General features: G+C 44.0%; 1 protein-coding gene across 1 annotated transcript in view; it reads left to right on the forward strand.

Annotated features, from left to right (window-relative positions):
• The first annotated feature begins 1,084 nt into the window (after positions 1–1,084).
• LOC110624546 (mitogen-activated protein kinase kinase kinase 1) overlaps positions 1,085–15,162 on the forward strand; it is a 96,306-nt gene continuing 82,228 nt past the window's right edge. Inside the window, exon 1 of the mRNA XM_043960539.1 lies at positions 1,085–1,280. The gene's annotated coding sequence lies outside the window, so the exon portion shown is untranslated. The remainder of the gene's footprint in view (positions 1,281–15,162) is intronic.

The following is a 15,162-nucleotide window of genomic DNA, read 5'->3' on the forward strand; positions in this document are numbered from 1 at the left end:
CTGACAGCTTCTTATTGTTTTGTTTTAATGTTTAAAATATTTATAAAAATTAGTCTATTAAAAAATTTATTTTAATAAAAAATTAATTTATTTTTTAAAATATGAAATTTTCTTTTAAAATATGGAATCCAAATGTCATATATAAATTTATTAACATTTTTAAAAAAATATTTAAAAAAAAAAATAAAAATTTATGGATTTTTATATTTATATTTTAAATTTTAAATTTTAAATTTTAAATAACAAAATTAATTTTTATATGTTTACTCTAGTTTTAATTGTTAATCTCAATCAATTTTATTATAAAATTTTTAATCAAATATCATAACACATAAAATTATTTTTTAAAATGTCTTTAGATAAAAGTTTAATAATTTATATTAATATATATTTATATTTAACATTTTAAATTTTAAATAATAAACGAAAACTTTTTTAATTTATAATCTTTATAATTAAAAAATTAAATTAAATCTGAAAAAATTCATGACAACTTACAGTATTCTTTAAAATTTTTTTATATTAATAAATATATATATATATATATATATTAATTTAAATTTAATATTACAAAATAAATTTATTTTATATTATTATAGTATGTAATATTAATTATATTATATTAATTAAATATTTATTATAAATAAATTTTTATTATATAAAATATCACAGATAAATATTATTTATTAAAATATTTTATTAAATATTTATACTGTACACATTTTTAATATATAAAAATTATATTTCATATTAGTAGTATTTTAATATGTAAAGTCATTTTTTTTATAATTTTCATAAAAATTTAAATTTTTTAATTATATTTCTCTCGTAAATTGTTAAATTTTTATTAATTTACCATATATATATATATAAATGAAAATAAAAAATCAGTAATGCTATTTAAAAAAAAAAGATATTATTAATAACTATTTTACTAATCAAATAAAATTTTAAAAATTATATTATAATTTGCCATTAATTTTTCAAAATACTAATAAATTAAAAAAAAACTTAATTTTGTTATTCAAAATTTAAAATTTTGAATATAAATAAATTAACGTAAATATTAAAATTACACGACGAAGAGCTCTATAATCCTCTTATTCGCTGGTCTAAAAATCTAGACGTAAAGCTGTATAAGAAATTTAAAAAGAAGGATCTTACAGATCCTCAAGTATTGCAGGATTGGTTATGCAAGTTGTGCCAAATTCTATTCAAACCACAAAATCTTCTTTTCCTGGCGTGCCCAAATGATCCTACAAAATTCTATCCTAATCCTGGTAAGATCGCACCTTTTTTATATTTTCCTGAATTACCATCCATAATTATTGCTGTTCTTGTTTTGTTTTTTTAAATTCAGTCAGTGGCACGGCCTTCTGGTTCCAAGACCCCAGGTGGGGGAAAAGTGAATCCTTCTTCCTTAAGTTCAGGCAGTAAGAGGTGGAGCAGTACCACCAAGAAACCAAAGAAGAACAAGTTATGGAGCAAGATCAAGTCAGGTCTGGGATTAGGAAGTGGCTCAAGCTCTGGTGCAGATAATGCTGTATGTGCTAAGTGTGGTAAGCCACACTGGGGAGTATGCCGGTTTGGGACGACAGCCTGCTACAGATGTGGGCAACAGGGACATATATCACGGGAGTGTCCTAGAGCAGCTCCTATGGCACAGCCTCAGCAGACAGCTTCAGGCAGTGTAGCACAGCCAGTAGCCCCAGCCGCTACACAGGCCAGTGGCAGAGGTAGAGGGAGAGGGTCAGCCTCTTCTTCGGCAGGGTTCAGAGGTGAAGGTCCATCAGCTCCAGCACGGATCTTCATCATAACACAGCAGGAGGCTAACACATCCAACACCGTGGTGTCAGGTAATCTCATCATTGGGTGTTCTGATGTGTATGCATTAATGGACCCGGGTGCATCTCATTCTTTTATTGCACCGAGAGCCGTTCAGAGGTTAGGGTTGATGGTCTCTGGGTTAGAGTGTCCCCTATGGGTCAGTGGACCCAAGTGTGACCCGTCAGTGGCAGAGTCAGTCTGCCAATGTAGTCCAGTTTTCATAGAGGGAAGATGCATGTCCGCCGACCTTGTGGTTCTAGATTTGACAGATTTTGACGTCATTCTAGGGATGGACTGGTTATCTACCCATGGTGCTACCTTGGACTGCAGGGACAAGGTAGTTAAGTTCAGATGTCAGGATGGGTCAGAGGTCGTCTTCAGAGGAGACAAGAGGGGTACACCTAGAGGTCTGATATTAGCTCTTCAGGCTCGTAGGTTGCTTAGGAGGGGATGTCAGGGTTTTCTAGCTCATGTGAGAGAGCTGGACAGTCAGGTTAGAGAGCCCGCCTCAGTGCCAGTGGTCAGAGAGTTCTTAGATGTTTTCCCAGATGAGCTGCCAGGTTTACCACCTGCTAGGGAGATAGAGTTCGAGATAGAATTGATGCCTGGAACCAGACCGATCTCTATCCCTCCCTACAGGATGGCACCAGCTGAGTTGAAAGAGTTGAAAGAGCAGTTGCAAGATCTGGTAGATAAGGGCTTCATCCGACCGAGTACCTCACCTTGGGGTGCTCCAGTGCTCTTTGTGAAGAAAAAAGATGGATTCCTCAGACTTTGTATCGACTACAGGCAGTTGAACAAGGTCACTACCAAGAATAAGTACCCATTGCCAAGGATCGACGATCTATTCGACCAGCTAGCATGTAACGCCCCGGAAATCCGGACCGCTACCGGCGCTAGGATCCAGGTCGGCTTAAGGCCGCCGGGACCCGTAGCAAGCCTAACATACATCCTGTGAACCTGTTTAATCTCATACATGATCAACAATAATACATAAAATTTAAAACTTTTCTTTCATACATTCTCTTATACACCAACTCAACCTGTGCATGCACTGAATATAAACATATCTGTGAATATTGACCCCTCTGTGGGATCTCAATTAATAACCCTCAATGGGTAACATAACCTGAGTTGAGTTGGTTTACATAAACATCATAAAACATCTAAGATCATGTATCCAAGAAATAACCAACATCTATGGTCAAGCACAAATCTATTCCTCAATGAACATCAATATTACATAACTTAACAATTCAATACATCATTATACAATTTATCATGTCCACAGCTACTCTATTACATAAAACATAACTCTACTCCTGTTGACCTCCTGGTCTACCCTGTACCTGCACATCTGGGGTTAGGGGAGTGGGGTGAGCTAGGAAGCCCAGTGAGCGGAATAGTAAAAACATTAAATCATAAATCATGCTGTCATGAAATGCAACACATCACAAACAATTCACATCACGGACGGTATTGTCACCAATAGTCCTCTACATAGGTCCAACTGTGCCGGGACGTAGAATGGGTCAACCGGACTTTCCCTTAATCGTAACATATCATAACATGGTCCAACTGTGCCAGGGACGTAGAATGGGTACAACCTGGACTTTCTCTTACATCGTGCCAGGGACGTAGAATGGGTACAACCTGGACTTTCATACCGTATCATGCCATATCATCATCATCATATCACATCATATGAGGACTAAAGGATCATCCAATAACCAATCCACATCAACATCATAAAATGCAATGCAACATATTCGTGAGTTCCAATGCAACATATTCGTGAGTTCTAATGCAAGCAACCTAAAATATCACATGGCATTTATGATGCATGAATCATGCTAAAACTGATTTATTTATTCATTTTATAAAAAAGTTGTATTCCACTCACCTCTGACTGATGCTCTAAAGACTTTGAAGCAGCTAACTCACTGCTGGGGTCCCTGACTCCTCGGGTCCGATCCTACACAGGAGGACTCAAATGAGGGACCAAACATTCATAAACATGACTCTATAATACTCCCCAAAAACCCCCTAAAACACCATGAAACAATCATAGGAATACATGCAAAAATTGGCTGGACAGGGCACTTTCGGCGGCACCTTCGGCGGCCGAAAGTGCCTCCAGATCCGAAAGTCAGGCAGGTTCGGCGGCACCTTCGGCGGCCGAACCTTCCAGACAGATCCGAAAGTCCATTTTCGGGGGCAAGCTTCGGCAGCCGAATGCTGCCTCCACAAGAGGGGTTCGGCGGCCGAAACTCCCTTCGGCTGCCGAACCTGGTTTCTGCCAAATGGCAGAAACTTGGTTCAAATGAACCTCCTGCCTCCCAAATCCTCAAATCATGCATTTTTCTCAACCAACACAAGCATACACACATACATCAACACCTAGGGGTCTCAAACTAGCATATACCCCATCTACAACACTTCAAACACAAAACAAACAACCTACATTGCTCAACGTAACATCAAAACCCATAAACCCATCAACAAGCCTAAACATGCATTCTACCCCATAGATCTTGCATAAAACTTACTTAAAACATGTTGTAAGCTCAAGATCGATCATTACCTCTTGAAGATCGAGGGAGAAACGATCTAAACTCAAAGATGGGAGGATTTGAGTTCTTTGAACCTCAAAGCTCCAAACTTGCTCTAAACTCAAAAATCTTCAAAAACAAAGTTATAAACTTGTTAAAAATCATGTAAAAACGAAGGAAAACTCAAGATTGAGGAAAGATGGCGGAAAGCTCACCTTGGCCGAAGTAGGGAGAAAAAGCTCGTCCATTTTCGGCTAAGGGACCCTTTTATAGTGGCTGGCCAGGCCACGTTCGGGGGCCGAATGTGCCTCCGCAACACATGCAAGTTCGGCGGCCGAACATGAGGTTCGGCGGCCGAACCTGTATTTCCCTCACTCATGCTTTCGGGGGCCTAACGTGCCTCCCAAAGTCCATGCATGTTCGGCGGCCGAAAGTGAGTTTCGGCGGCCGAACCTGGGTTTTCCTCCAAGAACTTTTCATGTAAAACGCAAGTAAAAACATACTTAAAATCATTAAAAACATGAAAACATTTTTTTGTAAAAACACGGTTTTACCCTTCTAGATGTTTCCGACACCCAATTCCCACCGGACGGTAGGAATTCCGATACCGGAGTCTAGCCGGGTATTACATTCTCCCCCCCTTAAGAACATTCGTCCCCGAATGTTCCTCAACAAACATAAACATGGCATAACATAAACACAGCATATAAAACACATAATACTCACTTCAGAAAAGGTAGGGGTATTGTTGGAGCATAGACTCCCGTGTCTCCCAGGTGCACTCTTCTAGGTTGTGGTGGTTCCAAAGGACTTTCACCATCGGGATCTCCTTGTTCCTCAACTTTCTGATCTGAGTGTCAAGAATCCGCACCGGCTGCTCAACATATGTGAGATCCTCTTGGATCTCTACATCAGGCTCACTAAGAACCTTGCCCGGATCTGACACAAACTTACGTAGCATGGAAACATGGAAAACCGGATGGACTCTCTCCATAGAAGCAGGCAAGTCTAACTTATACGACACATTCCCAATCCTTTGCAAAACTTCAAAGGGTCCGATGTATCGCGGAGCTAGCTTACCTTTCTTTCCGAAACGAACCACCCCTTTCATTGGAGTCACTCTGAGCAACACCAAATCCCCCTCCTGAAACTCTACCTGCCTTCTGCGGATATCTGCATAGCTCTTCTGTCGGCTAGCAGCCGTTCTGATTCTCTCTCTGATCATGGGTACTACCCTGTTGGTGATCTCAACCAACTCCGGCCCTGCTAAGGCCTTCTCTCCAACTTCTTCCCAACAGACGGGTGATCTGCACTTCCTCCCATACAAAGCTTCATATGGGGCCATCCCTATGCTAGCATGATAACTGTTGTTGTAGGCAAACTCCACCAGAGGCAGATGCTGCCTCCAAGAACCACCAAAATCTAGCACACACATCCTGAGCATATCCTCTATTGTTTGGATGGTCCTCTCTGACTGTCCGTCAGTCTGGGGGTGGAAGGCAGTACTGAAATCTAATCTGGTACCCATAGCCTCTTGCAAACTCCGCCAAAATCTGGAGGTGAACTGGGGCCCTCTATCTGACACTATAGACACTGGAACCCCATGCAGTCTGATAATCTCATCCACGTACACCTGTGCCAACTTATCCACAGAATAGTTGCTCCTGACAGGGATGAAGTGAGCAGATTTGGTGAGTCTGTCCACAATCACCCATATGGAGTCTAATCTGTTGGATGTCGCCGGTAACCCCACTACGAAGTCCATAGCTATATTCTCCCATTTCCACTCTGGAATAGGTAGCGGGTTCAACATACCAGCCGGCTTCTGATGTTCCAGCTTCACCCTCTGACATACCTCGCAGGCTGACACAAACTGTGCCACTTCTCTCTTCATAGCTGGCCACCAATAAACCTTCTTCAGATCTTGATACATTTTGGTGGCTCCAGGGTGAACGCTATACCTCGCATTATGAGCCTCTCTCATAATGTCTCCTTTTAGCCCAACGTCATCTGGTACACATAATCTGTTCCCATAACGGAGGATCCCCTTATCATCAAATCTGAACTCGTCATTTTTGCCTGACTGAACCGTCCTGGCAATCTTCACTAACTCGGGGTCCTCGTACTGTTTCTGAGCCACCTGTTCCAGAAACACAGGTGTCACTCTCATCTGGGCTACTAATGCACCTGTACCAGACAACTCTAACTGTAGCCCCTCATTCATAAGCTTGTAGAACTCCCGTACCACTGGTCTTCTTTCTGCTGTGATGTGGGATAAACTGCCAAGTGACTTCCGGCTTAAGGCGTCGGCTACCACATTTGCCTTACCCGGATGGTACTGAATTTTACAATCATAATCACTAAGCAGCTCCACCCATCTCCTCTGTCTTAAGTTTAGTTCTCTCTGACTCAAGATGTACTGTAGGCTCTTATGATCTGTGAAGATCTCACACTTAACCCCATAGAGGTAATGCCTCCACATCTTGAGTGCAAAGATTACAGCTGCCATCTCCAGGTCATGTGTCGGGTAATTCAACTCGTGCTTCTTCAGCTGCCTAGAAGCATAAGCAATCACTTTCCCATTCTGCATTAACACACAACCCAAGCCTACTCTGGATGCATCACAGAATACTGTGAAGTCCTCATTGCTAGTTGGCAAAGCCAACACTGGTGCTGACGTCAACCTCCTCTTTAGCTCTTCAAAGCTCTCTTCACATTGGTCAGACCATACAAACTTTTTACCTTTCTGAGTCAACTTGGTCATAGGAGCGGCGATTTTCGAGAAGTCCTGAACGAACCTCCTGTAGTAACCGGCTAAACCCAAAAAGCTTTTGATCTCCGTCACTGTGGTGGGTCTAGGCCAGTTAGCTACAGCCTCCACTTTCTTGGGGTCTACCTCGATCCCATTTTCTGACACAACATGCCCCAAGAAGGTGATGCTCCTTAGCCAAAACTCACACTTGGAGAACTTAGCATACAAGCCATGTTCCCTCAAGGTCTGCAGAACTATCCTGAGATGATGGGCATGCTCCTCTGCATTCCTGGAATACACTAAGATATCATCTATGAAGACAATAACGAAGTGATCCAGGTACTGTCTGAATACTCTATTCATGAGGTCCATGAATGCTGCAGGGGCGTTAGTTAACCCGAACGGCATTACTAGGAACTCATAATGCCCATATCTGGTCCTGAATGCTGTCTTTGGCACATCTTCCTCTCTGATCCTCAACTGATGGTACCCGGATCTCAGATCTATTTTGGAAAAACAACCCGCTCCTGCTAGCTGGTCGAATAGATCGTCGATCCTTGGCAGTGGTTACTTGTTCTTGATAGTGACTTTGTTCAACTGCCTGTAGTCGATACAAAGTCTGAGGGATCCATCCTTCTTTCTCACAAAAAGCACTGGAGCACCCCAAGGTGAGGTACTCGGTCGGATGAAGCCCTTGTCTACCAGATCTTGCAGTTGTTCTTTCAATTCTTTCAATTCAGCTGGTACCATCCTGTAGGGAGGGATAGAGATCGGTCTGGTATCAGGCATCAATTCAATTTCGAACTCTATCTCCCTAGCAGGTGGTAATCCTGGAAGTTCTTCTGGGAACACATCTAAAAACTCATTGACCACGGGCACTGAGGCGGGCTCTCTGACATGACTATCCAGCTCTCTCACATGAGCTAGGAAACCCTGACAACCCCTCCTGAGTAGCCTACGAGCCTGTAGGGCTGATATCAAACCTCTAGGTGTACCCCTTCTGTCTCCTCTGAAGATAACCTCTGACCCATCCTGATCTCTGAACTTAACTACCTTGTCTCTACAGTCCAAGGTAGCTCTATGGGTAGATAGCCAATCCATCCCTAGAATGACGTCAAAATCTGTCAAATCTAGAACCACAAGGTCGGCGGATAAGCATCTTCCCTCTATAACGATGGGACTACATAGAAGACTGACTCTGTCACTGACGGGTCACACTTGGGTCCACTAACCCATAGGGGACACTCTAACCTGGAGACCATCAACCCCAACCTCTCGACGGCTCTCGGAGCAATAAAAGAATGGGACGCACCAGGGTCCATCAAAACATAAGCATCCATACAACCAATGAGGAGATTACCTGCCACCACAGTGTTGGATGCGTTCGCCTCCTGCTCTGTCATTGTGAAGATCCGTGCTGGAGCTGACGGACCCTCACCTCTGAAACCCGCTGGAGAAGAGGCTGCCCCTCTCCCCCTACCTCTGCCACTAGCCTGAGTTGCTGCTGGAGCGACTGGCTGAGCTACACTGCCCGTACCTGTCTGCTGGGACTGTGTCATACCAGTTGCTCTGGAACAATCCCGAGCCATATGTCCCTCCTGCCCACATCTGAAACAGGTTCTGGACCCATAGAGACACACTCCCTTGTGTGGCCTACCACACTTTACACATGCCGCATTGTCTGCACCTGAGCTCGAGCCACTTCCAAAACCCAAACCTGACTTGATCTTATTCCAGAATTTGTTCTTCTTTGGTTTCCTGGTGGTATTACCCCACCTCTTGCTGCCTGAAGCTGCAGCACTTAAGGATGAGGGATCTGACCTTCCCCCACCTGGGGTCTTGGAACCTGAAGGCTGTGCTACAGACTGCTTTACTTTCCCTTCAATTATTGCACTAGCCTCCATCCTTCTGGCCATATCCACAATAGTGTGGAAACTTTCTCTGTCTGCGGACTGAATCAAGGAGGAATATCTAGAGTGAAGCCTCATGACATACCTCCTAGACTTCTGCTGATCTGTGCTCAGGTTTTGCCCTGCAAACGGTAGCAGCTCCAAAAATCTATCTGTATACTCATCTACACTCATCTCTTCCGTTTGTCTCAGTTGCTCAAACTCAATCATTTTCATCTCCCTTGAACTATCAGGGAAAGCCCATCCTGCAAACTCATTTGCAAACTCCTCCCATGAAAGACTGTCCACCCTCGGCTTCACATAGCTCTTGAACCACTCTCGAGCCTTCTTGCATTTTAGGGTAAACCCGGCCATCTGAATGGCTCTACTGTCATCCGCCCCTAGTTCCTCTGTTATCATCATGACCCTCTCCAGATACACAAATGGGTCATCACCGGTTTCAAACTGGGGAGCACCCAACTTCATATACTCGGTCATTTTGACCTTGCTCCCTCCAGATGAGCTAGGGTTAGGCATTTGGGCTTCTGGGACAGTAGGTGCTACTGGTGGTGGAGGAGGTGCAGCATCCCCTGGGGTAGGGTCTGCTGGATTTGGATGGTAAGGTGGGGGTGGATACATGGGGTACTGTGTGTATGGGGGATAGTAAGGTGGGTACGGCATGTGAGAAGGGTAAGGGTTGAAGCTGGGGTAATCCGATGTACCTCCCATCGAATACCCGAGATTTTGTGAAAAGGGTGGGTATTGGGGTGGCGGAACAAACCCCGAGGCCTGAGTGCCTCCCTGTGACTCACCCATGCCCTCTTCTGACATACTTACTTTAAGGTCACCATCCCTCCTCTGATTCACATCCATACTATCCTCCACATCCACTGACATTCTCCCCTGTACTGTCCCCCTCACTGACCTGCTTCTGCTCAAATCCATAGACCTTCTAGGGTCTCTTATTGCTCTTTCTCTGTTGGACCTGCTTGACATTGCCCTAGGCAATGTGGGAGGACGGGCATCAGTGCCCTCGTCCTGCGGTGGTACTCCAGTCAATCGTGCAGATTGACGAGTTCCTCTCATCCTGTTCTCTGAGAAACAGAAGACATCACATAAACATCAGCATCAAATGGTTCATGTCGGCAAACATGAACCTCACAGCTACATTACACACATAGCATATCATCATGGCATATCATACAATCATACCAGACAGGACTTTACATCCTATCCTAGTGGACATGATTTTACCTATTGTGCTTGACCTTCTATAACCTCTATGAGCCCGACACTCTAGGTCTGACCATATGAACCTAGGGCTCTGATACCAATCTGTAACGCCCCTGAAATCCGGATCGCTACCGGCGCTAGGATCCAGGTCGGCTTAAAGCCGCCGGGACCCGTAGCAAGCCTAACATACATCCTGTGAACCTGTTTAATCTCATACATGATCAACAATAATACATAAAATTTAAAACTTTTCTTTCATACATTCTCTTATACACCAACTCAACCTGTGCATGCACTGAATATAAACATATCTGTGAATATTGACCCCTCTGTGGGATCTCAATTAATAACCCTCAATGGGTAACATAACTTGAGTTGAGTTGGTTTACATAAACATCATAAAACATCTAAGATCATGTATCCAAGAAATAACCAACATCTATGGTCAAGCACAAATCTATTCCTCAATGAACATCAATATTACATAACTTAACAATTCAATACATCATTATACAATTTATCATGTCCACAGCTACTCTATTACATAAAACATAACTCTACTCCTGCTGACCTCCTGGTCTACCCTGTACCTGCACATCTGGGGTTAGGGGAGTGGGGTGAGCTAGGAAGCCCAGTGAGCGGAATAGTAAAAACATTAAATCATAAATCATGCTGTCATGAAATGCAACACATCACAAACAATTCACATCACGGACGGTATTGTCACCAATAGTCCTCTACATAGGTCCAACTGTGCCGGGACGTAGAATGGGTCAACCGGACTTTCCCTTAATCGTAACATATCATAACATGGTCCAACTGTGCCAGGGACGTAGAATGGGTACAACCTGGACTTTCTCTTACATCGTGCCAGGGACGTAGAATGGGTACAACCTGGACTTTCATACCGTATCATGCCATATCATCATCATCATATCACATCATATGAGGACTAAAGGATCATCCAATAACCAATCCACATCAACATCATAAAATGCAATGCAACATATTCGTGAGTTCTAATGCAAGCAACCTAAAATATCACATGGCATTTATGATGCATGAATCATGCTAAAACTGATTTATTTATTCATTTTATAAAAAAGTTGTATTCCACTCACCTCTGACTGATGCTCTAAAGACTTTGAAGCAGCTAACTCACTGCTGGGGTCCCTGACTCCTCGGGTCCGATCCTACACAGGAGGACTCAAATGAGGGACCAAACATTCATAAACATGACTCTATAATACTCCCCAAAAATCCCCTAAAACACCATGAAACAATCATAGGAATACATGCAAAAATTGGCTGGACAGGGCACTTTCGGCGGCACCTTCGGCGGCCGAAAGTGCCTCCAGATCCGAAAGTCAGGCAGGTTCGGCGGCATCTTCGGCGGCCGAACCTTCCAGACAGATCCAAAAGTCCATTTTCGGGGGCAAGCTTCGGCAGCCGAATGCTGCCTCCACAAGAGGGGTTCGGCGGCCGAAACTCCCTTCGGCTGCAGAACCTGGTTTCTGCCAAATGGCAGAAACTTGGTTCAAATGAACCTCCTGCCTCCCAAATCCTCAAATCATGCATTTTTCTCAACCAACACAAGCATACACACATACATCAACACCTAGGGGTCTCAAACTAGCATATACCCCATCTACAACACTTCAAACACAAAACAAACAACCTACATTGCTCAACGTAACATCAAAACCCATAAACCCATCAACAAGCCTAAACATGCATTCTACCCCATAGATCTGGCATAAAACTTACTTAAAACATGTTGTAAGCTCAAGATCGATCATTACCTCTTGAAGATCGAGGGAGAAACGATCTAAACTCAGAGATGGGAGGATTTGAGTTCTTTGAACCTCAAAGCTCCAAACTTGCTCTAAACTCAAAAATCTTCAAAAACAAAGTTATAAACTTGTTAAAAATCATGTAAAAACGAAGGAAAACTCAAGATTGAGGAAAGATGGCGGAAAGCTCACCTTGGCCGAAGTAGGGAGAAAAAGCTCGCCCATTTTCGGCTAAGGGACCCTTTTATAGTGGCTGGCCAGGCCACGTTCGGGGGCCGAATGTGCCTCCGCAACACATGCAAGTTCGGCGGCCGAACATGAGGTTCGGCGGCCGAACCTGTATTTCCCTCACTCATGCTTTCGGGGGCCTAACGTGCCTCCCAAAGTCCATGCATGTTCGGCGGCCGAAAGTGAGTTTCGGCGGCCGAACCTGGGTTTTCCTCCAAGAACTTTTCATGTAAAACGCAAGTAAAAACATACTTAAAATCATTAAAAACATGAAAACATTTTTTGTAAAAACACGGTTTTACCCTTCTAGATGTTTTCGACACCCAATTCCCACCGGACGGTAGGAATTCCGATACCGGAGTCTAGCCGGGTATTACATAGCAGGAGCGGGTTGTTTCTCCAAGATAGATCTGAGATCAGGGTACTACCAGTTGAGGATAAGGGAAGAAGACATACCGAAGACAGCTTTCAGGACCAGATATGGGCACTATGAGTTCCTTGTAATGCCGTTTGGGTTAACCAACGCCCCTGCAGCATTCATGGACCTCATGAACAGAGTGTTTAGACAGTACCTGGATCACTTTGTTATTGTCTTCATAGATGATATCTTAGTGTATTCCAGGAATGCAGAGGAGCATGCCCATCATCTGAGGATAGTTCTGCAGACCTTGAGGGAACATGGCTTGTATGCCAAGTTCTCCAAGTGTAAGTTCTGGCTGAGGAGCATTTCCTTCTTGGGGCATGTAGTGTCAGAAAATGGAATAGAGGTAGACCCCAAGAAAGTGGATGCTGTGACTAACTGGCCTAGACCCACCTCAGTGACAGAGATCAGAAGTTTCTTGGGTTTGGCTGGTTACTACAGGAGGTTCGTTCAGGACTTCTCTAAGATAGCAGCTCCTATGACCAGATTAACCAGGAAGAACCAGAGGTTCGTGTGGACCGATCAGTGTGAGGAAAGCTTTGAGGAACTCAAGAAGAGGTTGACTTCAGTGTTAGCTCTGCCGACTAGCAGTGAGGATTTCACAGTGTTCTGTGATGCATCCAGAGTAGGCTTGGGTTGTGTGTTGATGCAGAATGGTAGGGTGATCGCTTATGCTTCTAGACAGCTGAAGAGGCATGAGTTGAATTACCCCACACACGATCTTGAGATGGCAGCGGTTATCTTTGCACTCAAGATGTGGAGGCACTACCTCTATGGGGTAAAATGTGAGATCTTCACAGATCATAAGAGCCTGCAGCACATCTTGAGCCAGAGAGAGCTGAATTTGAGGCAGAGGAGATGGGTAGAACTGTTGAGTGACTATGATTGCAAGATCCAGTACCATCTGGGTAAGGCTAATGTAGTAGCTGATGCCTTAAGCCGGAAATCACTTGGCAGTCTATCCCACATCACGGCAGAGAGGAGACCGGTGGTGAAGGAGTTTTATAAGCTCATGAATGAAGGTCTACTGTTAGAGTTGTCTGGTACAGGTGCTTTGATAGCACAGATGAGAGTGGCACCCGTGTTTCTGGAGCAGGTGGCTCAGAAACAGCATGAGGACCCAGAGTTAGTGAAGATTGCCAAGACTGTTCAGTCAGGCAAAGACAGTGAATTCAGATTCGACAGTGAGGGGATCCTCCGCTATGGGAGCAGATTATGTGTACCAGATGACATAGGGCTAAAGGGAGACATTATGAGAGAGGCTCATAATGCCAGGTACAGTGTTCACCCTGGAGCCACCAAGATGTATCAAGATCTGAAGAGAGTGTATTGGTGGCCAGCTATGAAGAGGGAAGTGGCACAGTTTGTGTCAGCCTGCGAAATATGTCAGAGGGTGAAGCTAGAACATCAGAAGCCGGCTGGAATGTTGAACCCACTGCCGATTCCAGAGTGGAAATGGGAGAATATAGCTATGGACTTCGTAGTGGGGTTACCGGCAACATCCAACAGATTAGACTCCATATGGGTGATTGTGGACAGACTCACTAAATCTGCTCACTTCATCCCTGTTAGGAGCAACTACTCTGTGGATAAGTTAGCGCAGGTCTATGTGGATGAAGTCGTCAGGTTGCATGGGGTTCCTGTTTCTATAGCGTCTGATAGAGGGACCCAGTTCACCTCCAGGTTTTGGCGGAGTCTGCAGAGTGCTATGGGTACTAGGTTGGATTTCAGTACTGCCTTCCATCCCCAGACTGATGGACAGTCAGAGAGGACCATCCAGACAATAGAGGATATGCTCAGAATGTGTGTGCTAGATTTTGGCGGTTCTTGGAGGCAACATCTACCCTTGGTGGAGTTCGCCTACAATAACAGCTATCATGCTAGCATAGGGATGGCTCCATATGAAGCTTTGTATGGGAGGAAGTGCAGGTCACCCGTCTGTTGGGAAGAAATAGGAGAGAAGGCCTTGGCAGGGCCTGAGTTAGTAGAGATCACCAGCAGGGTGGTGCCCATAATCAGAGGAAGGATCAAGACTGCTGCAAGCAGGCAGAAGAGCTATGCAGACATTCACAGAAGACAGGTAGAATTTCAGGAGGGGGATTTGGTATTGCTCAAGGTGTCTCCAATGAAAGGGGTGATTCGGTTCGGAAAGAAAGGTAAGCTAGCTCTACGATACATCGGACCCTTCGAGATCCTGCAAAAGGTTGGGAATGTGTCGTACAAGCTGGATTTACCTGCTTCAATGCAAAGAATCCATCCGGTTTTCCATGTTTCCATGTTCAGGAAGTTTGTGTCAGACCCGGGCAAGGTTCTTAGTGAGCCTGATGTAGAGATCCAAGAGGATCTCACCTATGTTGAGCAGCCAATACGGATTCTGGACACTCAGATCAGGAAGCTATGGAACAAGGAAATCCCGTTGGTGAAAGTCCTTTGGAATCACCACAACATAGAGGAGTGTACCTGGGAG

This window comes from Manihot esculenta, chromosome 10 (genome assembly GCF_001659605.2).
Source record: "Manihot esculenta cultivar AM560-2 chromosome 10, M.esculenta_v8, whole genome shotgun sequence".
Lineage (NCBI taxonomy): Eukaryota > Viridiplantae > Streptophyta > Magnoliopsida > Malpighiales > Euphorbiaceae > Manihot > Manihot esculenta.